Source organism: Hemicordylus capensis, chromosome 9 (genome assembly GCF_027244095.1).
Source record: "Hemicordylus capensis ecotype Gifberg chromosome 9, rHemCap1.1.pri, whole genome shotgun sequence".
Taxonomy (NCBI): domain Eukaryota; kingdom Metazoa; phylum Chordata; class Lepidosauria; order Squamata; family Cordylidae; genus Hemicordylus; species Hemicordylus capensis.
In genome coordinates this window covers 20549018-20573889 of record NC_069665.1, presented here as the reverse complement: position 1 = coordinate 20573889, position 24872 = coordinate 20549018, and the positions used below count along the sequence as shown (strand labels likewise).

At 45.3% G+C, this 24872-nt stretch overlaps 1 non-coding gene across 1 annotated transcript; it reads right to left on the bottom strand.

The window, feature by feature from the left end:
• Window positions 1–11249: 11249 nt before the first annotated feature.
• On the bottom strand, window positions 11250–11327 carry TRNAT-UGU (transfer RNA threonine (anticodon UGU)). Its single transcript has one exon. It is a non-coding gene; the product is annotated as a tRNA-Thr (tRNA).
• Window positions 11328–24872: the final 13545 nt, after the last annotated feature.

Here is a 24872-nt window from a genome sequence, read left to right as displayed (position 1 = left end):
GTGTTTAAATGATCGAGTTTAAAAAATATATATTGTCTGTTTCATAATGAATGTACTTGCTTGTTTAATGTTGACATTACAACATTTAGTGCTAGTCACTGAATTGTTGTTATAATTGATTATACAAATACAAATACGATAAATATTTATATACCACTTTTCAACAAAAGTTCCCAAAGCAGTTTATACTGATGTAAATGCATACGTACATACATACATACAGGGCTCCCTGTCCCCAAAGGGCTCATAATAAAAACAAACAAACATAAGCTAGACACCAGCAACAGTTACTGGAGGGATGCTGTGCTAAAGTTGGATAGGGCCAGTTGCTCACCCCCTAAGAACATAAGAACAGCCCTGCTGGATCAGGTCCAAGGCCCATCTAGTCCAGCATCCTGTTTCACACAGTGGCCCACCAGATGCTGCTGGAAGCCATAGGCAGGAGTTGAGGGCATGCCCTCCCTCCTGCTGTTACTCCCCTGCAACTGGTACTCAGAGGCATCCTGCCTTTGAGGCTGGAGGTGGCCTTTAGCCCTCCGACTAGTAGCCGTTGATAGACCTCTCCTCCATGAAGTTATCCAAAGTCATCCAGGTTGTTGGCTGTCACCACATCTTTTGGCAGAGAATTCCACAAGTGGATTATGTGTTGTGTGAAAAAGTACTTCCGTTTGTTGGTCCTAGATTTCCCGGCAATCAATTTCATGGGATGACCCCTGGTTCTAGTGTTATGGGCGAGGGAGAAGAATTTCTCTCTATCCACTTTCTCCACACCATGCATGGCTTTATAGACCTCCATCATGTCTCCCTGCAGTCGTCACCCCGCGCCCCGCTAAATAAAGAGAATCGCCACTTAAGTTGCCTCAGTTATCAGGGGAATATTATTGTTGTATTGATTTTGAAAGTGGATTCTTTTGTGATTTTGCTCGTCTCTGATTCATGGCTGTGTTTTGTAATGAATTTGGTTGTCAGTTAATGCTGCCATTACCATGTTGTTTACACCAGCGAAATGAATGGTTATAAATCAATTGTTGCACTATTGTAATGGGCATGTTCTGTTATGAACTGATGGTAGATTTTCGTAATGGAGTTTTGATTGTTGCTTTAAGATCTTGTCTTGTTTTGTTTGTTGTTAGCCCCTTTGGTCTTCCTCTGGGAAGGAAAAGCAGGATATAAGCAATACATGGAATCGGTTTAACAACAACAACGACAATAACATATTTATATACCGCTTTTCAACAACGTTTCCAAAGTCATTTACATAGAGAAATGATAAATAAATAAATAAAATGGCTCCCTGTCCCCAAAGGGCTTACAGTCTAAAAAAAGAAACATAAGATAAACACCAGCAACAGCCACTGGAGGGATGCTGTGCTGGGGATGGAGAGGGCCAGTTGCTCTCCCCCTGCTAAATGAAGAGAATCGCCACTTTTAAAAGGTGCCTCTTTGCCCAGTTAGCAGGAGTCATGCCCAGTTGGCAGGGTTTAGATAGATAGATAGACACACACACCACTTTAAGCTCCATGGAGTAAGGCCAGGATGAACTATATCTATCTATATCTATATCTATATCTATATCTATATATCTATATCTATCTATCTATCTATCTATCTATCTATCTATCTATCTATATGACGAGTTTGTCTTGGTGAATACTTAAGGTTGCCTAACATAGATTCACATCTTAACATCCTTTATTTCTCTCCACACGCATATGTTATTATTATTATTTGCATTTATCCCTATGTTTCATCCCTTCCTTCCTTCAAGGGGCTCAAGGTGGAATACATGGCATTTTAGAGTTACAACAATCCTGCGAGGTAGACTAAGCAGAGAATGAATTATTGTCCCAAGGAACGTAGAAGCAGCCTTACACCGAATCAGACCATCTAGCTCAGTATTGTCTACTGGCTGCTGCTTTCTGGGGTTGCAGGCAGGAGTCTCTCCCAGCCATATCTGGAGATGCTGCCAGGGAGAGAAGCTGAGACCATCTGCATGCAAGCCGGCAGATGCTTCTCCACTCAGCGATGGCCCCATCCCTAAGGGGAATATCTTAAAGTGCTCACTTGTCATCTCCCATTCAAATGCAAACCAAGGTGGACCCTGCTTAGCAAGGGGGGCAATTCATGCTCGCTACGGGTTTGTATCACAACTGAGCCAGGATTTGAACCTGGATCTGGATCTCCCCATGCCTAATGAAAGACTTGGATCACTGTACCTCGCTGACGCGCTTAAAATGGGGTTCTAATCAGCATCAGGGCTTGGGAGTATGGAAATACAGGCCCCTCTGTCAGAGCAATCAACGCAGAGAGCAACGGGGCGATCTTATCTCGGCAGTGTCGGAGAACTGATAAAAGGGATGCATATTTCCGCGTGCAAATTGGGCTCCAAATGAACATGTAGACAAGCCTGCGGCACAGCGTTCGACATGAAGACGAGGACGCTCTGCCAGGATATTGACTTTTAATTATTTAAAAGTAAATGACTGCTACTTAGCATGGCATACCTGCCAAGAGTTTACACTAGTTTTACTTCAATATTTACTCTGCAACTCAATAAAAAAAAAGGAATCCGCTGAAGCAAAAAATGAGAGCGTGGGATCTCACGGGATGCTGGAGCTGCCGTCGGTGTGTGCTATTTCCCAGAAAATGACATTAACTCTGGTGAAAAATATTCTTCTTCTTCACCATCACCACCATCATCATCAACAAACATCTTGACTAATGCTGCATTCCTGCTTTTTGAAACCGTATGCACACAGTGCTAGCCCCCATACTGGTCCCTGACGACAATTTGGCTTTTTAAAAGCTAAATTTTGGGTTACGGCTCATTTGACTCACGAGTATACCCCTGAGGTTCTGGCCACCCTATAATGCCCAAAGCATGGACATTTTTGCACAACTGAATGACAGAGAACTGGTCTTGTGGTCGCAAGTATGAAAAAGGGATATTCATGCTAAGGGATATGCTAAGGGATATGATATGCTAAGCAGGGTCCTCCCTGGATGGCATTTGATGGGAGACAGCACATGGGCGCAGTAAAATATTCCCCTTAAGGATGGGGCTATAGCTCAGTGGAAGAGCATCTGCATACTTGCACGCAGAAGGTCTCAAGTTCCTTCCCTGGCATCTCCAAATTGGGCTGGGAGAGACTCCTGCCTGTAACCCTGGAGAAGCCGCTGCTGGTCTGGGTAGGCAATGCTGAGCTAGACGGACCAAGGGTCTAACTCAGTATAAGGCAGCTTCCTATGTTCCTATGACTATTGTGTGCATTCTCCATACTCTGGAGGAGGAGAGCTGGTCTTGTGGTCACAAGCATGACTTGTCCCCTTAGCTAAGCAAGGTCTGCCCTGGTTGCATATGAATGGGAGACTAGAAGTATGAGCACTGGAAGATACTCCCCACAAGGGAGGGAGCCACTCCGGGAAGAGCAGAAGGTTCCAAGTTCCCTCCCTGGCGTCTCCAAGATAGGGCTGAGAGAGATTCCTGCCAGCAGCCCTGGAGAAGCCGCTGCCAGTCTGTGAAGACGATACTGAGCTAGATAGACCAATGGGCTGACTCGGTATATGGCAGCTTCCTATGTGGAAGTACTCTGATACCATGAAAACATGTACCCGAGGTTTGATGACATCTTGGCGCCAGTGGAGTAGTCACCATTGGACAGGGGCGAGGCCCAAGGGATAAATGTTCCTGGGCTGTGGGCGGCTGGGGCTGCCAGGATGAGGAGAGGAAGAAGCACCCAGTCGGCTTGCCTTCACCAGATGGAAGAGCTCAATAGGCCACGTGTCCGGACCCAACGCTGGCGCGAGGGTATGGCTGTCACGGAGAGCACCTGAGAGTGGTCCCAGGGCTAGGCCAAGCTTTCTATTCGCCTGGTCTGCACTGCAAGAGAGTAAGCCAGGGAAAGAGCCCCACACCATCACACCTTTGCACAAAAGCACCTGAGCTTTGGAAGCAGGTGGATGAATGCTGTGTGTGCACGGTTGTTCAAAGCACACAGCGTTAGTCAAGATGTCAGCCATCATTATGAATAATAATTAAAGTAAAGTTGTGCCCTCAAGTTGGTGTCGATGCCTGGCGACCACAGAGCCCTGGGTTGTCTTGGGTAGAATCCAGGAGGGGTTGACCATTGCTGCCTCCCACGCAGTGTGAGATGATGCCTTTCAGCATCTTCCTATACTGCTGCTGCCTGATATAGCTGTTTCCATAATCTGGGAAACATACCAGCGAGGATGCGAACCAGCAACCTCTTGCTCGCTAGGCAAGTCATTTCCCCATTGCACCATTACATGGCTAGCCACCTAATTATTACCTAGCTTTTCTATCTATCTATCTATCTATCTATCTATCTATCTATCTATCTATCTATTATATTTTTATACTGCCTGATATGTACATCTCTAGGCGGTGTACAAAATTAAAAACAATATTTAAAAAAACAGAGATTAAAATCCATGCAACACAATAAAAACAATAGCATAAAACAGTTATTAAAACAAATTATTATGCTCTTCTTTCAGAGGGGAGCATATTCCAAAAGCCCCGAAGCAGCCACAGAGAAAACCTGGTCCCGGGTCGGTACTAACCGAACCGGCGGCCGAAGTGATTGTGCGGAAGCAAGGTAGGAGGAAGATCTGTGTAGCTTTCCATCTTACCTTGCTTCCTCTCATTCATTTCCACCCAGGTTTTCCTCCTACCTTGCTTCTGCACAACTCAAAACTGGGAGCACACACAGCTCCCAACCCTGGGTAGAACACAGTTTTTGATTTTGTGGATGATCTCATTGCATGCTTAGGTTTGTCCTTGGTCAGTTCCTGTGGAGCAACAGTGAAGCTGAACAGACTTGGGCCACTGCCCTACATGAGCAGAGGATGCAGCCTACAGGGGTTGGAAGAAAGCAGCTCGGGATCCACCTGTAGATCTGAGGTTGGTTTGTAGTAAATTTGCAAGAATTTGTGACTTGGCAATAACAAAAAGCTTTCCTTCAAGAGTGATTCTAGAATAATTGGACAGGGGTAGCATTATTAGGGGACTGAGAATTTTGCTATATATTACATACTGATAGAGGTAAAGCAAGTTAATGTAATTCAGGTGGTTAATGACTCTTGTATCGATCTGGCGGCACTGACTCCTGTGGCATGGTCCGGGGCAGAGGAGTGAGTGGGTGGGGCCTCTTTGAGCAACGGAGGCCTTTTAAAATGATTAATTCATAGGAACGTAGGAAGCTGCCATATACTGAGTCAGACCATTGGTCCATCTAGCGCAGCATTGTCTACACAGACCGGCAGTGTCTTTTTCAAGGTTGCAGAAATATCCAGGCGAAAAGACCATAAGATACTAGGACTGTATTGTCTGACAGTTTGCTGTGAAGTTTCAGTGTGGGGGATGGGAGAGCCACAGGGGGAGCGGGAAATATGGGGGGGGGGAGAGAGACACTGACCACTATGCCTTTTTACACCTTGGGATCAGGAGCTGAAATGAAGAAAGGCTGGAGATTGGAGAAAAACCAGAAGTGGGTTTTTGGACAAAAGGACTGTGAGTTCCGATCTGGTACTGAAAATCAATTCCTGGGCTAAGCGTGTGCTCAGAAGCACCCTGGTCCTTCATTGGTGAACTGGTCTCCATAAGTCTTGCACAAGGGGTGGGATACAATTATTTTCAATAAATAACCCTAAACACATAATTCTAAGCATAGGGTCTCTCTGCTGAGCCATAATCTTGTCTCCAACTTCAAGCCAGGTTTATCAAGACTTCTCTGCCTCACTAAAGGATATTTCAGGCCCCTTCCTTGAATGCTCATTTAAGAAATACTCCAGCCCTTGAACTTGGGGAGGTGTTAGGGAAAGTGTACAGGGACAATCTATTCCAAAAGAGCCAGTGGAGTACTATTCATTTTTAAAGGAATCAGATACCCTCCGGATTGCTCCATCTGGATATTTCAAAGATTCTACTGCCATCTTGTGGACAAGTATACACCCATGTCAATTTAGTGCTAGTAGAGCCTAAGTCGCAGGATGAGTTTGCTAGTTTTTAATTTGGGCTGGCAGTAAGGCGGATTTATTATAAGAGCAGTTCATCGCTGCCTGCACAGAATGGGATTTTGCATATGCCATCTCAAAACTTGTTCAAGTGGCAGGAAAAGGAGCGTGCAAATCACAGCAGATGCTTATTCCCAAGAGCCTGCATAGTGCAAGGGCTAGAAAGCTGGATTTAGAAAGCTGGATTTAGGAGAGGGAGATAGACCACAACAGGGAGACCCTATCAGCAGCCACCAATGCTAAGTTGGATAGGGACAGCTCCTCTCCCAGGGACTGATTGCTATTTCAACTGATTAATCCAAGATATGATCTTATGTAAGCAGAGATGGCGAACTGGCCATCACAGGGCTGGATCAGTGCCCAAAGCAAATTCTTCTGCATTTTAATGAAGGCAAACAATTTGCTCAAAATATCTCCCTTTTGGGAACGCCCTGCCATGTGTATTTCCTCGCCAGTCGGCCCCTTAGAAGGATCTCGAACCCCCATTGTCAGTGAACATACATCGCCCAGAAGCCCCAGACCAGTGCAGGATTGGGCCAATGTATTGGAGAGCTGGCCATCAGCCAAGGTGCTGAATGTTCTTTCCCCTAAGGATGCAGAAGCTAGCCACCCCTACCTGAGGCCATGCTACGTCTACAGCAGGACTGAAGATCTCCCCCATCGGTTGCCTTCACACTCCTCTTACCGAGGTCCTTCCACTGTCTCAGCGATGGGAATGACCGTTGGCTGATCCTTCACCACTTCAGCGGAGACAACCAGCGTTTTGAACTGCAATGAATGAGGCCAATCAACATTACTTTTGTCTCATTACTTCGAGAGCTTACGCATAAATTTCCTCTTGTCCTTTCCCCGCTTTGGTGTCGAATTAGCCAGGGCACTCGGTGTATGTGCTATTAGACCCAGGTCTTCTTGACTGGAGATCAGGCTGTTTGATCTCTGCTGGCTTTAATAAACGGACTGGCAAACAGGTCTGGCTTGCTTGAGTCGAGGAATACCTAGTTCTCTCTCTGTATTCAGCCAGTTCCACCCACCCACTCCCATGTCCATTGTATGATACTGTTGGATAAAGTATTGCGCTGAGCTGATCTCAATGTAACACAGAAGAGAATAAGTGAGAGCAACTGTACTGAGCCTTGCACATTGTTCACTCAGTTCTGCAAAAGTTATTAAGTAGAAAACACAAATGGAAGAATTTCACAGGTTGCTAAAGGTGTTCTGTCTCATCTGACCATGACTAGTGACGCAGCATGAGTCACTATCCTTTATTGATTTGTTTATATTTAATTTGCAAAATAAAATTGTGTGTGTGTGTGTGTGTGTGTGTGTGTGTGTGTGTTCAAATTATTACTATGTCACCCTGCCTCCAAACCCTTCAGGACAATACTAGCTGTGCAAAGAGGCACCTTTTAAAAGTGTTGATTCTCTTGCATTTAGCAGGAGGAGAGCAACTGGTCTTATCCATCCCCAGCACAGCATTCCTCCTGTGGCTGCTGGTGTCTATCTCTTGTTTCTTTTTAGATTGTGAGCCCTTTGAGGACAAGGAATTCACCTTTACTTATTTTTCATTTCTCTATGTAAACCGCTTTGGGAACTTTTGTTGAAAAGAAGCATATAAATATCCACAGTATATAAATATCTGCAGTATATGAGGTACCAAGAAAATGATCTTCACTGTTTTTCAGGTGAGGGCGATGATTTTGGTGGGGGGCGGGAAATCAACGCAAGAGAGTCATTTCCCACTGAGCTGCTGACCTCTGCACAGTCTTGTGCTTTTTTCAGTGCTGGGAGAGCCCTTGAAGAGAGCTCCTTGGGGCGGGAGAGTGGTGGGAAGGACTACATTTCCCAGCACCCCATTCACACCTTCCAAGATGCTGCAGGGGCTCAAGAGACCGCCATTTCCCTTAAAGGAGCTCTCCCCAAAACTAAGCAAAGTACAGCATTCCTCTCACTTCCATGCAGTACCAGGGACTTTTCTACACATGGCTCTTAGTTTGCATCTCCTCCGGACTGGAGGGTGTGAATCCACATATCAGCTGGATTTACCCCAAAGTCCCTATGAGCTATCAGGGACCTGTACACATACGATTCTGCTTTCCCCAGAATTACTGCTGCGCATTCTAGCTTGGCCCGAATTATGTCAGGGATTTAAAAAATCCTCTGTTTGCGGCAGCTTTTTTTAAAAAAACAAAAACGCCCGAGCTTTCTGGTATGCCCAGAAAGGGGATCGATGGAGACCCCCATCCAACTTGGGTCTCCAGATGTTGTTGGACTACAACTCCCATCACCCCTAGCCACAATGGACAAAGGCCAGCAAGATCCTCCCAGGAAACTCACAAGAAAAGATAAGACATAGCTCATTCCCAGCAAGAGACATCCAATGGCAACCTGGAGCTTTCCCAAACAGCAGGATTTACGGCGAGGCTTTTCTGCGAGTTCGAAGCTGCCCCAAAAAACCCAAGCAAAAAGTGGATTTCTTTTTACCTTGGAATATAAATCAGGCTACATTCTAATATGCAGTGAAAAGTCCAAATTGTGTGTGAAGTGCTCCCTGATAGCTCACAGGGACTTTGAGGGAAATCTGGCCAAAATGTGAACATCCCCCCCTCCATTCCCGAGGAGATGCAGGCTAAAAGCCCAGTGTAGGAAACTTCCCGGAGTCCCATGTAGCCATCATAATGAAGAGCCATCTATTAATAGACCCCAGCTCCTTTGTGAATGTGTCTAATACCTTTTTAAAGTCATGTAAGCTAGTGGCCATCATTATATCTTGTAGCAGAGAAGTCCAGCAATTAATTATGCAGTGACTGAGGACATATTTTCTTTTGGAGGGAGGGAGGGAGAGAGAGAGAGAGAGAGAGTCTCCATTAAGCCACTGATGCTTAGAGGGGAAAAGGAAATCATGTTATACGACCTAAGTTTTTAGCCAGATGCGTTTAAGAAAAGCCAAATGGTCAGATACTGTAATGAAATGGCACTGAAGAGTATTCAGGACTCTCTCATTGCTGCTCTCAGCAGGGGTCACTAAACAGCATACAGAAGACCTATATTTTTGGAAGAAAAGAAATATGGTTCAGGCAACTCTGTAAAATATTCTCTCCAGGACCCTGAATGATTTTCCATTTGACTCCAGCCCCTCCACGCAAATCACCCCGAGGTGAATGTTTGGGTCAAAGTTAAATACAGCTGCTTGGGGAGTGTGTGAGTATGAAAACAGACTAATTTGGGGCATAAGTCATTTTTATGGCCCTAATTTCCTGTATTACATGCAGAAATGGTCCATAAATGGCACAGAAGACTTTAAACGACACCTTCAAAAAAACCCTTTTTGGATTTGCAAAACTGGAGCCTTCTTTACTGGATCAAAAGGAAAGTCCTGATGTCTCCGTTTTACTAGATCTGTTTCTTCCAAGTTCTTGAGAGTTACTGCATTGCAAATTCCAGGCCTAAATATTCTGAGATATTCTACTCATTATGTCAGTTACGTGGGTTTGTTGGTTGGTTGGTTGGTTGGTTGAGTTTTTTTAAAATCCACTCTGTTTTCTCATCTGACAATCTCCTATAACGATGGAGTGTTATGAGTCTTATATTTCCAATAGGTGCAATTTTGTTGTTGTTTATAATCATATGTATGGACCTGCAAAAAAAATGTTGCAATATATCCGGGTGTGCATGTGATACCTGTGCCTGCGGTTCCCATGCCATGCTGATAATATAGGAGCTGGCCCTAAGAGTCATGTGGATGGAAGGAATGAAGGAAGGAAGGAAGGCTGTTCAATTATACTTCAGATTCAGAGAAACCTGCAGGGAACCCTAAAACCTTAAAGGGAGCAACAACAAAACACTCCCTCAAACTGCCCCAGTGTAACTCAAAGGAATGGAATGTTCATGTACTTAGAGGGATGTTAACAGACAACCAGATGGGTGGACATAATGGATAATGGAGATAACCCCTGCCAACTGGGCAAAGAGGCACCTTTTACCATGGTGATTCTCTTTATTGAGCAGGGGGAGAGTAAATGGCCCTATCCACCCTCAGCACAGTACCTCCAGTAACCGTTGCCGGTGTCTATCTTATGTTTCTTTTAAGATTGTGAGCCCTTTGGGGACAGGGATCCATCTTATTTATATATTATTTCTCTGTGTAAACCACCCTGAGCCGTGTTTGGAAGGGCAGTATAGAAATCGAATTAATAATAATAATAATAATAATAATAATAGTAGTAGTAGTAGTAGTAGTAGTAGTCACACATTGAAATGAAAACCGGAGTGGATCTTGCTTAGCAAAGGGGATAATTCAGATTGCTACCACAAAACCAGCTCTCCTCCCCATAGACCTTCGTCTGAATATCCTAGCCTAAGCACTATGATTAAATTTCCAGGCACCGGAACTCCCTGGAGGCTGGGATTTGTCAAGCCGAGACTCAGAGATACTTTTTTGTGTATCCTTCCATCAGCTGATGAAGGATAATGCTCTGACATTAACTAGAAGAGGTTCTGGGGCTAAGCCCAGTTTCAAATTAAGCCCAGTTTGTTATAGGCCAACTGTGGAAAAACTAGGCCTTGAGTGACTGGCTAATTAACACATTTTTTCCAGTTTATTCAGCGAGTGTAGTTGGCCAAAGTGTCTGGGCCTGCTGTGTCTGCCATCATTCAAGCCTCTTCTTTCGAGAAGACAATCGATTTTGTCCAGGCAGGTATGTCATACGCTGTTGCGGCAATTATGATGTCTAACTCTGATTGCGATTCCTATCAGGAGCAGGAACGGGCAGCCTAGTATTAGCATGACAGTAAGATTATGATCCCTAGTCCAGGAATAACTTCTAATGATGGATTCAAAAGCGTTCCAATAAAGCCAAGCCAAGCCTACATATCATGCAAGTCACATCTAACTGTGAAATGTGACCCCTGGGTTCATTATGGCAAAGCCAGCAGTTCGTTAAAAGAGGGACATCGGAAACTGCCTTATACTGACACAGAGTCAGAGCATCAGTTTATCTTATCTACCTCGGTATTGTCTACAGAAGGGTTTCTTAACCTTGGGCCCCCAGATGTTGTTGGACTACAACTCCCAGAATCCCCAGACATGGCCTTTGTGGCTGGGGATTCTGGGAGATGTAGTCCAACAACATCTGGGGGCCCAAGGCTAAGAAACCCTGGTCTACAGTGACTGGCAACTTTCCAGGGTTTCAGAGAGGGTCTTTCCCAGCCCTACCTGGAGATGCCAGGAATTGAACCTGAGGCCTTCTGCATACAAAGCAGATGCTCTTCCACTGAGCTCCAGCCCCATCCCCTAAAGAGAAAATCATACAGCAGACAGTACTCACATGTAGTGAGAACAGGTTCAATGGTGAACAGGTTTGACATTGAACCTGTTCAGTCTGATGGTCTGATATCAAACCAAACCCGCCCGGTTCAGTTTGGAATCGGACCGATCCCACTCCCTGGCCATTTTTTTTGGGGGGGGAGGTTTGTGGGTTTAAAAAAAAAATTAACCCGGGGCCATGACCCAGCCACGCAGAGGTCCATGATGGTGTGGTGGCCTCCAAAATGGCCGCTGCCACGGGGGTGAGGCTCGAAACAGGCCAAAGACTGCCCGAACTGAGCAATTTGGCACATAATGGAGGCCGGGGGGGGGGACCTTCTGGATACACACACCCCACAGCCTGAATATAAGCCCATGGTGAGTGGAATTTATTTTTAAAAACTAAAAAAACCCATGTTTTTTAAAGCTCACACACACACACACACCCGGACTGAACTGAACTGGTGTGGGGGGGAATTTTGGAGTGGCAAAACCAAACATGCATGGTCCGGTTCGAGTATGGTCCGAACTCGAACCAAACTGAGCTGCCCAGTTTTGTGCACACCGCTAGTAGCGACCCATCCAAAGTACACCGCCAGTAGCGACCCATCCAAAGTACACCGCTAGTAGCGACCCAGCCAAATGCAAACGAAGGTTTGAGCTCTGCTTAACAAAGAGAACATCTCCTACTATAAGGCCCGTCCCGGGACTCTCCCCCAATGCCCAGCAGGGCGGGGCACTCACCCGACCGGGTGGCAAACAAATCAACAGCCAGGGGTTGCCTGGCCACACACGAAGCCAATGGCAACCATGCTGGGAGGCGGGGGAGGGCGAGGAAGCCAGGAGGACGGCTGCCCTTGACTGGGCCAAAATGGCCCCACAAGCCGTTGCCTGGCTGCAGCCAGGAGCTGGTAGATCTCTCCGCTCTGCAGAGACCCGGGGGGTGGGGTGATGCAGGGAGGGGAAATGGAGTCCGGGAAGGTCGTCCCTTTAAAAGCTAACAGGCAGAATCCAGGAGGGCGGGGATGGAAGGCAGGGGAGGGGCTAAGGGGGGGTGGCGGCTGACCCTGTGAACATATATAATGGGCTTGAAGCCAGTGATGGGGAGGCCAGTGGAGACGGAGGGTGGCTGCCTGTATAGGCTCCCAGGGAGGAGCAAGGCATTCCCTCTCCCTGGCAGATGGAGGAGGAGGAAGAGGGTGCTTAGAACCCTCTCCCCATCCTTTTGAGGCCTGAATGCCCAGGGGTTGTGAGGCTTGTGCAGAGGAACGCCACAGCCGTATTTTTACAAAACTCTAAAATGTTATAAGCAGTATCTGAAACATGCAAAGTACACCGGTAACGGAATCAGAAATGATGCCCCCAAGTTCTGATTTCGTTACTGGTGTATTTTGCAGGCTTCAGACACTATCCATAATATTTAAAGGTTTTGTAAAATAACAATTAAAAAAAGATCTTATAGTAGGAGAGGTTCTCTTGCCAGTGGAGATCCATAATGTCTGCTTGAAGGTTTGCTTACGGCTACCGTCATAGAAAAAGTGGTAAAGGTAAAGTGTGCCGTCAAGTCAATTTCGAATCCTGGTGCCCACAGAGCCCTGTGGTTTTTCTTTGGTAGAATACAGGAAGGGTTTACCATTGCCTCCTGCCGTGCAGTGTGAGATGATGCCTTTCAGCATCTTCCTGTATCGCTGCTGCCCAATATAATACCAGCGGGGATTCGAACCGGCAACCTTCTGCTTGTTAGTCAAGCATTTCCCTGCTGCACCATTAGGTGGCAGCATACCTGATTCCTTTACCCTTGACATTGCTCCCCTGTCTCCAGCATTCTAAAATCTGCACGGGATGGAGGCAGAATCCAATCGCAATTCCCTGGGGAACTTGCGGAAACAATCACAAGGCTATCCTCCATCGGCATGTTCAATTCTATGTTTTTTAGCGTCTCACTTAAGTTCTTAACATACACTTATATTCACAGGCTGATGCTGTACTCTGGGTTTAATATACTATTTGCTTAATGGCCCATTGACATAATCATTTGATATAGATCCTAGTCATACCACATTACCAGGTTGTGATATATTAATATAGCCACATATTAATGTTGGTTGGGAAACCTATTACATCATTATCCATGAGCAATTAGTTGCTATCTGTCGCAGGTATACACATCCAGTGCTAGTCATTAGGGGCCGGCATTTTCAAAGGGCCGGATACTCACAGTTAAGATTGAAATCAACTGGAAACCTTGACGGATCTATCACTGAAGTGTGCGCCACATAATCTGCAATGTCATTTTCTATAATTGTACACAGGAGAGACACGCAATTCCTAGATGAGAGGGAAGCATAAACATCTAGGAGTGTATCCCAAGGTTCCCTTCCTCCCGTAGGAGTTCTTCCTCCGGATGAAGGAAACATTTGCAAGCAACCCACAATTTTAAGGCATAGGAACATAAGAAGCTGCCACATACCGAGTCAGACCATTGCTCCATCCAGCTCAGTGTTGTCTACACAGACTGGCAGCAGCTTCTCCCAGGTTACAGGTAAGAGTGTCTCTCAGCCCAATCTTGGAGATGATACCAGGGAGGGAACTTGGAACCTTCTGCATGCAAGCATGCAGGTGCTCTTCCCAGAGCGGCCCCATCCCCTAAGGGGAATATCTCACAGTGTGCATGCATGTAGTTTCCGATTCAAATGCAAACCAGGGCAGACCCTGCTTAGCAAAGGGGACACGTCATGCTCGCTACCACCAGACCAGCATAGCATAGTGGTTAGAGTGTTGGATTAGGACCCGGAAGACCTGTGTTCGAATCCCCATTCAACCACGAAACTCACTGGGTGACTCTGGACCAGTCATGTATCTCTCAGCCTAACCTACTTCACAGGGTTGTTGTGAGGATAAATATAACCATGTGCCCTCCTCTGGGCTCCTTCGAGGAAAAGCGTATGAATGGGAGACTCGATGTGTGAGCACTGCAAGAGATTCCCCTCAGGAGATGGAGCTGCTCTGGGAATAGCAGAAGGTTCCAAGTTCCCTCCCTGGCAGCATCGCCAAGATTGGGCTGAGAGAGATTCCTGCCTGCAACCTTGGAGAAGCTGCTGCCAGTCTGTGATGACAATACTGAGCTAGATAGACCAATGGTCTGACTCAGTATATGGCAGCTATGTTCCCTATGTTCCTACCGCTGGACTTCAGGGCCAAAATCCAGGGCCTCCACACCACCTGGGCCCCCCCAAATCCTCTGTCCTGAGTGGTGCCCTCCTCATGAAAAGGAAAGGAAAGGTTGTGCCGTCGAATCAGTGTCAGCTCCTGGTGACCACAGAGCCATGTGGTTTTCATGGTAGAATACAGGAGTGGTTTGCCATTGCCTTCTCTCGTGCAGTATGAGATGATGCCTTTCAGCACTTTCCTATATAGCTGCTACCCAATATCGGAGTTTCCAATATTCTGGGAAACACACCAGCACGGATATCTACGTGTCAAAAAATGCTGCTTAATCTGCAGCAGGGGGGCCTCCAAAGACCTTTAGGTCCAGGTTCCAAAATTACCTTGGTGCACCTCTTCATACACACATATGGCAAGATTGCACCCAGATGGTAAACCATCCCATGGTGTCATATGGGCAGAACATTCCAGACCTCCTAAAATAGAAGTCACCCGTACATATCCACCACCCAAGTTCTGCTTTGCTGTTAAATTACTGACATCAGCTCTGGGCAATTTTAATTTGAGCAGAACCAGGGCCAGTTGGGGATTTGGGAAAGTACCCCCTGTCGGTGGGTAATTGTAGATGACTCCATGCTATGATGAAGATGAAAAAATGAATATTTATATTTGAATACGAATACCACGAATATTTATATAATGCTTTTCAACAAAAGTTCCCAAAGCAGTTTACATAGGTATTTAAAAAAATATTAAAAGGCTAATTTTATTCAATACTTGAATAAAATTATTCAGTTACAATGGAATATATATATATATATATATATATATATATATATATATATAATTATTCAATAATTGAATGCTAATTTAATAGCAAGTCAAAAACAAGCAAACAAAAGCATCACATGGATAGCATTACATACATAGAAGCAGAACATCTGTCTGTCTTTCATTGTCTAGCCAAAGAAATGGGGTGGGAACCACTATGAAAATTAATGGTGTTTAGTCAGAACACCTTTGAAAGAAAAGAAAGTTTGGAAAGTTGCATGATTGCTTCAGTGTGTGTCCATATAAACATACGTCCACCTAATAAACATATCAAAGAGAATGCTTCATCTCTCCAGTTACACTACAGAGATGCCAGTGATCATATCAGAGAGTCTTTCCTGAGAAAACAGTGAGTGTGGCACACATTTTTGGGAAGACTATAGAGTGCCCCAGTCACCATAGCAGTGCCCCAAAATGTCTCTCTTTATTAATAGATAGCATTTTGGGTTTGTTAGATCTGTGTCTTCTGACATGCTTAAGGATGGAGGGACCCAGAGCATGGTCTCAGGGCACACAATACAACCACCTTGCTGAAGCTAAGCAGGTCCTGATGTGGTCAGTGCCTGGATGGGAGACCCATGGATGACACCTTTGGGGATGGGGCGGCAGCTCAGTCCTAGAGAGAGTGTCTGCTTTGCATGCAGAAGGTCCCAGGTTCAACCGCAGCATCTCCAGGTTGGGCTGGGAAAGGCTCCTCTTAAGACAACGCTGAGCTAGAGAAAGAGGGGAGCTTAAAGAGCTTCCAACGCGCTCTTAAGACAATGCTGAGCTAGATGGACTAGTGGTATCATGACTCAATGTAGGCAGCTTCTGACGTTCCTGTCTATGGGATTCAATGATGAGCCGCTTGGTACACTTCTAGTTTGGGGGAGAAGAGGAAGACTATGCCAAAAGATGCAAGTCCGATTTACCATATAACTATATCAAACTGAATCAAATATATGCAAATGTTCTTAAAGAGGAAATCATCCATCATCCATCATGCTGACATTTAAGACATGAAGTTCCATGTAGCAGTTGTGGATGGTTGAATTCTCTTCCATCCCTTCTCAGCATATCTACTGTGACAATCATGCCATTTCTAACTCTAGGAACCAGAAAGAGGTGGCACTGGCAGAGATAATTCAGCACTGCTTTCTGAGTGGAGAGCCAGGTAGTGAGCATGGACGGTCCCCTTTGTTAAGCAGGATCTGTCTGGGTTTGCATTTGGATGGGTGACTACACATGAGTACTGTCTGCTACAAGACATTCCCCTTAGGGCGTGGGGCCATAGTTCAGTGGTTGAGCATCTTTTTTGCATGCAGAAGGTCCCCGGTTCAATCTCTAGCAGCATGTCCAGGTAGGGCTGGGAGGGACTCTGGCCTGAAACCTTGGAGAGCTGCTGCCAGTCAGTGTAGGCAATACTGAGCTAGATGGACCAATGGTCTGACTCGGTATTAGGCAGCTTCCTATGTTCCTATGAGTCTTTCTGGCTTCCAGTTGAATGAAGCAAGCTGCCTTACATAGGAACATAGGAAGCTGCCATATAGAGAGTTAGACCATTGGTCTATCTAGCTCCACATTGTCTTCACAGACTGGCAGCGGCTTCTCCAAGGTTGCAGGCAGGAATCTCTCTCAGCCCTATCTTGGAGAAGCCAGGGAGGGAAATTGAAACCTTCTGCTCTTCCCAGATCGGCTCCATCCCCTGAGGGGAATATCTTACAGTGCTCACACATCAAGTCTCCCATTCATATGCAATCAGGATGGACCCTGCTTAGCTAAGAGGACAAGTCATGCTTACTACCAGAAGACCAGCTCTCCTCTCCTCATCAAGTCAGACCATTAGTCCAGTATTATTTATTGATTTGATTTGATTTGTATACCACCCTTCCAAAATGGCTCAGGGCAGTTCAGTATCAGTATCATCTACTCTGATTGGCTGAGGTCTTCTATGAACCTGGGACTTTTTACATGTGCGGCCTGTGCTGGACCATCCTCTGTCCTGAAAAGACAGGCTCCACCTAGCAGAGGAAGGCTACAACCTATTGATCGCTGGGATAAGTGCCCAGCATAGATTAGATCTACCCAGCTGAAGTGCACAGGCCACGGTTAGTGTCTTGTCGATGCTGAGGCCTCCCTAGCAGACGCAGAATTATCCTTGCAACCGTGCTGTGCACCCAAGGCAAGAGATTGGCCACTGAATTATGGGGTAAAGACCCTCACGTTCACAACTGACTTGGGATGGCTGCTGTCCTTGAACAAGGACTATCGTTTATGAGATCGATCATGACTTAAGGCAGGGCCTCTTGACCTCTGGTACTCCATGAGGCGTTTCACATGAGCAGTGTATAGCGCCAGAAAAGGTTTTGTGGGGAGAGCGGGCTTGACCCACTCTCCCTGCACACGAGTAGGCAGTCCGCCCTGGGTTGCCGGATCAGCCGCCCACATCTCTGTCACAGAGCTGGCTGGGGTGGCGGGGGTCTTCCGGTCCCCGGAAGCCCCAGCATACCTTGCGCAAGAAACATAAGATGGAATATATTGGATGTATAAGACACATGGACATGTGGAATAATTTTATGGCGTAAGCAGCTATGTCAGAGAGAGAAGGTATCGTGAGGTTTCTAATTATTGAGTTCTGGGCATAGACAGTGATAAAGATTGACTTGACTTGACTTGACCTATGTCAAGCCAGCAACAGCCACTGGAGGGATGCTGTGCTGGGGAGGGATAGGGCCAGTTGCTCTCCCCCTGCTCAATAAAGAGAATCACAACTTTTAAAAGGTGCCTCTTTGTTCAGTTAGCAAGGGTACCCTCTAAACCAGGGATTCTCAAACTTGGGTCCTCAGGTGTTATTGGACTTCAACTCCCATAATCCCCAGCCTCAGTGGCCTTTGGTTGGGGATTATGGGAGTTGAAGTCCAATAACACCTGAGGACCCAAGTTTGAGAATCACTGCTCTAAACATTCTCCCAGCTGTGGGAACAACTTATCCATGTGTGGATCCTATGTGAGAACAGCTAAAGCTGTAACCCTAACCATATTTACTCGAGAATATGCCCTACTGAGGACTGTGGGCCTAAATTCCGAGTGAACATGCACAGCATTGGGTGCCACATGGCTCAAACATGTGTGCGAAGCGAACCATACGGGCCTTTTCTATGGATGTCGATTCCCTGGGAAACACCCACCCAAATGGCCCTATCCAGATGGCTGAGCCATTTAGATGCGGCCACTAACCACAAGGGATTCGCTCATGGCTAAGTGGCTCCCATGTGGTTGGGAGAATGTTTAAAGGTCACCAAAATTGAGCCAGAAAACGTAGGGAAAGAATAGAGATTTCTGCGGACTCCAGACACAGATTAAAAATCTTTGACTCTTTAGCTTGAATTTAGACAACTGGCAACCATATGTGTAAGCAAAGAAAGTTTTACTGCTTTGCTCTTAAAGAAATCACTCTCAGATCTTTATTTCTTTGCCAGTTGGCTATGGAATGAAAAAAGAACAATAGATTCAAGATAAAGTTATTTGCATTTGTGATGAACACAAGGACTATCTACCTTGCATTATCCTAAAAAAAAAGAAAGAAAGAAAAATTAAACCACATTTTTAATTAACTGATAAACTATTAATCAAATTTTTGCAATGTTAGCTGACACATTATTCATTTAGATAGAATGACTGTGAACTTAACTAATCAAATCTGATTTGCTCACATATGCTTGATTGAAATACATTTTAACTAGCATATACAAAGAGAAAATCTTGGATTTCTTACCTAATCTTCAGAGTATACTGCTGTGTTAATAAGGGCAGTATTTTTTTTTTTAGATGAGACCACCATTTCTTAATCTGCATATCAAAATCAAGAGCAACTTAATTGCAAAACACATATTCCTGAAATCTAATCATTATACTGCTTTAGGGTATTTTATTGAAGCATGTTAAATTATGGACAGAATATTAATGATGAAGCTAATCAAACCCAATTAGTCACTTCTAACAATAGTCACATAAATATACAAGTCAGGTACTAAAGTACCGTAGGTAAGGTTTTAATTTTTTTAAAAAAAATATCAAATTCATGTGGTATTTATGAATTACATACTTGTTATTTTTAATCTAAAAAATCTAGGACAGGTCATTTCAAAGAAAATGAGTAAGGCTGGAAGACAAATGAATCTCTTTCATAATATTTGTATTGGTGCTATTGGATTTTCAATGTATAAATATGAAGTTGGCTGTAATATTATGCTTATGGGGAAATTACTAATGTGTTAGGAGAATAACACATTGAAATATATAAAAGCAAAAATGCATTAAGGAATTGCACGTAGAAAGCATTCAAACGCAGCTTCTGCATAAAAATATCAATGCTGTGCATACATACAGCCGGGAGACTGGCGTTCAGCATTCAAGGTCTATTTTTCACCATATTTAGAAGAAACTTTCACCAAGCAGTGAACCTATGAACATATGATGCTGCCATACTGAGTCAAGATGTCGGTCTGCTCTGCCTGGCAGCCGCTCTCCAGGGAATCAGCTGGGCATTTCCACCCAGCCCTACCTACCACCTGAGATTCTTTAGCCAGAGATGATAACAACTGAATGAGGCACTTCTCTACCCCAAAACCATGTTTCCTTCTCATATGCAAGAAGAGTGTGTGTGTGTGTGTGTGTGTGTGTGTCTCCCCTGCAGTGACCCCCTCAGAGGAGCCCTGGAGCTTGGAGGACTTGGTGCCTCCCAGCAAAGCTTCTGTCCTGTCCCCAGGGGAACAGAGGAAGATGCCTTCTACTGAGTCAGACCAGTGGTCCATTCAGCTCAGTTTTGTCTACACTGACTGGTAGCAGCTCTCTAAGGTTTCAGACAGGAGTGTTTCCCAGCCTCTACCTGGAGATGCTGCCAGGAATTGAACCTGGGACCTTTTGCATGCCAGCAGATGCGCCACCACTGAGCTACAGCCCCATCCCCCAAGGGGAATATCAAACAGTATATTCCCCCAAGGGGGATATTGCCCATCCAAATGAATATCAGGGGAGACCCTGCTTAGCAAAGGGGACAATTCATGCTTTCTACCGCTAGGCCAACCTGATCTGCTTTGCCTATCAAAGAACATATGAAGCTGCCTTCTGCCAAGTCAAATCATTCCTCTTGCTCAGTATTGGTTGCAGGGTTTCAGACAGGGGTCTTTCCCAGTCCTAGTCGGAGGCAGCCGGGATTGAACCTGGGACCTCCTGCCTGCAAAGCAGTTGCTCTACCACTGAACCACAGCCTTGGTTGGACCCTCTGCAGTTCTTCCCCTGGCCGATGCTGCTCAGGCTGACATCCCTCAGGTCAAGACTTTCTTTGGACTCAAGACTCTATTCAAGACTTTCTTTGGACTCAAGTACTAATGACACAGACCCACCTAATGGCATAGTGGGGAAATGCTTAACTAACAAGCAGACGGTTGCCAGTTTGAATCCCCACTGGTACTATATGGGGCAGCAGCGATATAGGAAGATGCTGAAACGCATAATCTCATACTGCGTGGGAGATGGCAATGGTCAACCTCTCCTGTATTCTACCAAAGACAACCACAGGGCTCTGTGGGCGCCAGGAGTCGAGATTAACTCGACAGCACACTTTACCTTTACTTTACTCCTGACACAGTCTGTTTTTGCAATCTTTATCGGGCAAATCCTCATCCCCCGCAAAGCCCGAAAAGCTGTTGTCAAAACGATTTATCCCGCAAGACCTTGCAAGGGTTGTGCAAGCAAAATGTGTTTGTTTTCCCGCAAAATTTATAAAGGACAGAAAGGGCTTGTGCTCTTAAATCACTTCTCAGGATTTATTTATTTTTTAATGATGATGATTATAAATGCCACCCACCGAACTGGGTTCAGTATTGGCATAAAGAAGAACAGAATATGTGGTTTCTCTCAATTTGTTTCACAGCCTCAGTACAGTTCCTGTTTTTAATAAAGATTAATGCAACACTCCGTCGCTCTTGGAAGTTGACTGGGAAGAATTAAACAAAACTGGTAGGGAGTCAGTAAATAGGAGAAGCCTTGGGCAAGAGAATACGATTTGTTAGAACAGAACAGATGGTCCCGAACAATACAAAAGGTGAAAGAAATAAAAGGGGTAGTGGGCACTAAGGGAAATAGATTGAATTTTAGCTGTTAAAAGCACCGGGTTTGTTAATGAATATATTATATCAAGTGAATAGGGGAAAGATATACAAAGGGCACACGTCATTGTCAGAAATGAATGCGCAAATAATAGGATAGGTAAGAGTTTTTAAAAATAAACAGTGAACAATGAAACTTTAGCATCGAGGCGGTTTATTCTGAACGCTTGCCTCAAGGCGAGAAAACTGGGAATTTGCCATTCTTGCTCCTCTCGGGCGAGGTGCTAGTGTGAATTCATGATGTCCCAGGCAAATGGCTTTGTTACCTTATTTACTGGGGACGTCTTGTTCCAGCTTTTCCTTAAAGTGAAGTCACAACCATGTACATTTGGAACTTATCATCCTATTCTGCAAATAGATTGCAACCAGATGCAACTGGTTAGATCACAACATTCCTCCCTTTGGAGCTGAGAAAAAGAAAGGAGGAGGCATATAAAGCATCTCTCTCTGAAGCTTTGGAAAGAGATGATGTGCAAGAAAGAAATTTGTAATTTTGCAAGTGCTGTCACATGTGAATGATCCAGTCCACCAGCAGGTACATAGGAACATAGGAAGCTGCCATATACTGAGTCAGACCATTGGTCTATCAAGCTCAGTATTGTCTGGGTGAGTTCCAGGCTAGCTGCTCAACAGCAGCAAAATGCCTCTGTTCAGGCAAGCCGCATTCGAAACATAAACAGCAGGGGGAGCAGTCTTGCAGAAACGAACAACCCCCCAAAACAGCAACTTTTTTACGGCTGATATATGACGTCCTAGCTCTATACCGCAGCAATTAAATTCGAAACAAGGCATTGGAAATGTGAACAGCACCCTGCTGTCCATGTAGGGACTGCGGTGTCATGATGCAGGAAGTGTGGAAGCACACTTCTGAGATATGATGTGATCCTGTTGCAGGGTCTAATTTGGAAGGTGCCCTTCACAGACTGGCAGCGGCTTCTCCAAGGTTGCAGGCAGGAATTTCTCTCAGCCCTATCTTGAAGAAGCCAGGGAGGGAACTTTGAACCTTCTGCTCTTCCCAGAGCTGTTCCATCACCTGAGGGGAATATCTTCCAGTTCTCACACTTCTAGTCTCCCATTCATATGCAACCAGGGCAGACCCTGCTTAGCTATGGGGACAAGTCATGCTTGCTGCCACAAGACCAGCTCTACATAGAATACATACTGCATGTTTAAGAGAGAGAGAGAGAGAGAGAGAGAGAGAGAGAGTGCTTCAATAGCAATTCACTGCTAAACCTCTGGCCCCCAGAAGATACAAACACTTTCATTTGTATTTATTTCATGTATAGCCTTTTCTCCAAGGCGGCAGAGAAAGGGTTCCTAAGCAGCCTTACCCTCCCATTCAGGCACTTGTAGCCAGACTAAGACCTGCTTAGGTTCAGCATTGCTTCATCATATGCCAGCATGCCATGGGTGAGAATTATGTCCTGCCTCAACTATTAGCCATAACAAAGACCTTTTCTCCAGAAATATATATCCCATGTTTTTGAAAATCCAGTTTTCCAAATCCCCCCCCCCGATCTCCCCTCTACGTCTCATGGGCCCTTATTTCAACAAATATCCTGTTCTCCAGTATGCTGCTAATAGAGATATCTTGCTTTTGAAGACTACTTGGAAACTACAGCTGGTTCAGAAGGTAGCACTGTCACGAAGGCTCCTGTCTTGAGTTACTGCTACTATTGCTACTACTATTATTTCTCTTTTCGACATAATACACTATCTTTTGACATCATATATTATTATTAATTTTTGACAAAAAAGCTCTCAAAGCAATTTACAAAGGGAGGAGGAGGTTCCCTGTCCCCAAAGGGCAGTGATGTAGTTGCAAATTCAGAAGTGAGGGCACTCTCCATGACAGCCCACATGGCCATGTCCACCCCAGCAGCCAGAGAAGCCAAGAAGTCCCGGCGCTCTGTCCCTGTCCGTCCCCCCCTCTAGTACATGCCTGCCAAAGGGTACACCATCTAAGAAGAAACATAAGGTAGACACCAGCAACAGCCATTGGAGGGATGCTGTGCTGGGGTTGGACAGGGCCAGTTGCTCTCCCCCTGCTAAATAGCAGAGCATCACCACTTTGGAAAGTGCTTCTTTGGCTTGTTACCAGGGGATAGCAGGAGGGATGACATTATACCTGTTCTTATGGAGCTGCATGGGTTGAATGTTAGCTTCCAAGCACAATTCAAGGGGCTGGTCTCAACCCCCTGCTAATGGAGCAAAGAGGCACGTTTTAAAGTGGTGATTCTCTTATATTTGGCCAGAGCAAGCAACTGGCCCTATCCAATCCTGTGTAGCTATTGCTCAAGTGCAGGGATTCTCAAACTTGGGTCCTCAGGTGTTATTGGACTTCAACTCCCATAATCCACAGCCTCAGTGGCCTTTGGTTGGGGATTATGGGAGTTGAAGTCCAATAACACCTGAGGACCCAAGTTTGAGAATCACTGCTCAAGTAGCTATTGCTGGCATCTCCCTTGTTAGCCTACCTTCCAGTAGGCTTATGAGATCACCTGTCATTCCGTGTGTCCGTGTGTCCATTTGTGTGTGCATCCCCACCATCAACTTCACAACACCTGGACCAATATGAACAGGGACACATAGGAATGCCTCAATGGCATAGTTTGTGGTGATGTCATCCAGCCCAATTCAAGATGGCGGACGTGTAAACTTTTGAGGCACAAGTGGCCTAACTTATGGACTGTCTAACCGATTTGAACCAAATTAGGTACAGTTGTAGTGAGTGACCCACAGGGACATCTCAGTGGCGTAGTGTGTGATGAAGTTATTCACCCTGATCCAAGATGGCAGAAGCTTGAACAGGTGAGGCACAAGAACTCTAACTTGTGGACCACCTAACTGATTTGAACCAAGTTTAGTCCAGTTGTAGGGATAGTGAAAGGAAAGTAGGCAGATTAGTTCTTACTCGAACAACTTGTGTTTCATTTTAGATAGTGGACCCTGTTGTATTCTGTCTAGCAGTCCTTTATGTTTTGTTGATTAGAAATTTGTCCCAGTGGGGATCCTGTAGAGAGTATGGGGGTGGGGTCAGAAAGGAAAAGGGAGGGGAAGGAGAAGGAGAGAATGGAATGGTTTCTGAATAAACTCTTAGTTAAATATACATAAGATGTCTTTGTGTCTATGAGGGGAGCAGCTGTGAAACAGGCCTTTTGGGAAGAGGGAGCCATTTTCATATAATTTGGCTTTGTGAACCTCTTTGAGAACTTCCTTGCTGAAAAGAAGACCCTTGCGTGCCTGAGAAGCAGCAGCTTGACTATTGGTTAGGCAGCCCTAGTCTTCGTGAGTCAGAAATACAAATTAAAGAGTCAACCCTTTGAACGTGGAATCATCCTAACTGCCTGGAATGAAATGACAGTTCATTCATTCATTCATTCATTCAG